Source organism: Prunus dulcis, chromosome 3 (assembly GCF_902201215.1).
Source record: "Prunus dulcis chromosome 3, ALMONDv2, whole genome shotgun sequence".
Lineage (NCBI taxonomy): Eukaryota > Viridiplantae > Streptophyta > Magnoliopsida > Rosales > Rosaceae > Prunus > Prunus dulcis.
In genome coordinates, this window is record NC_047652.1 from 13178350 (window position 1) to 13178574 (window position 225).

The window sequence follows — 225 nt, forward strand, 5'->3', positions numbered from 1 at the left end:
CCACACCTCTTTCATCACGGACCGAGGCCTCTACTGCTATAAGGTGATGCCCTTTGGCCTCAAGAACGCCGGGGCNACGTACCAGCGACTGGTGAACCACCTTTTCGCCCCANTGATTGGCAATACCATGGAGGTTTATGTCGACGACATGCTAGTCAAGAGTCGCACAGCCGACCAACACATCCCCAACCTCTCTGCCATGTTCACCATCCTGAAGCAGTACAA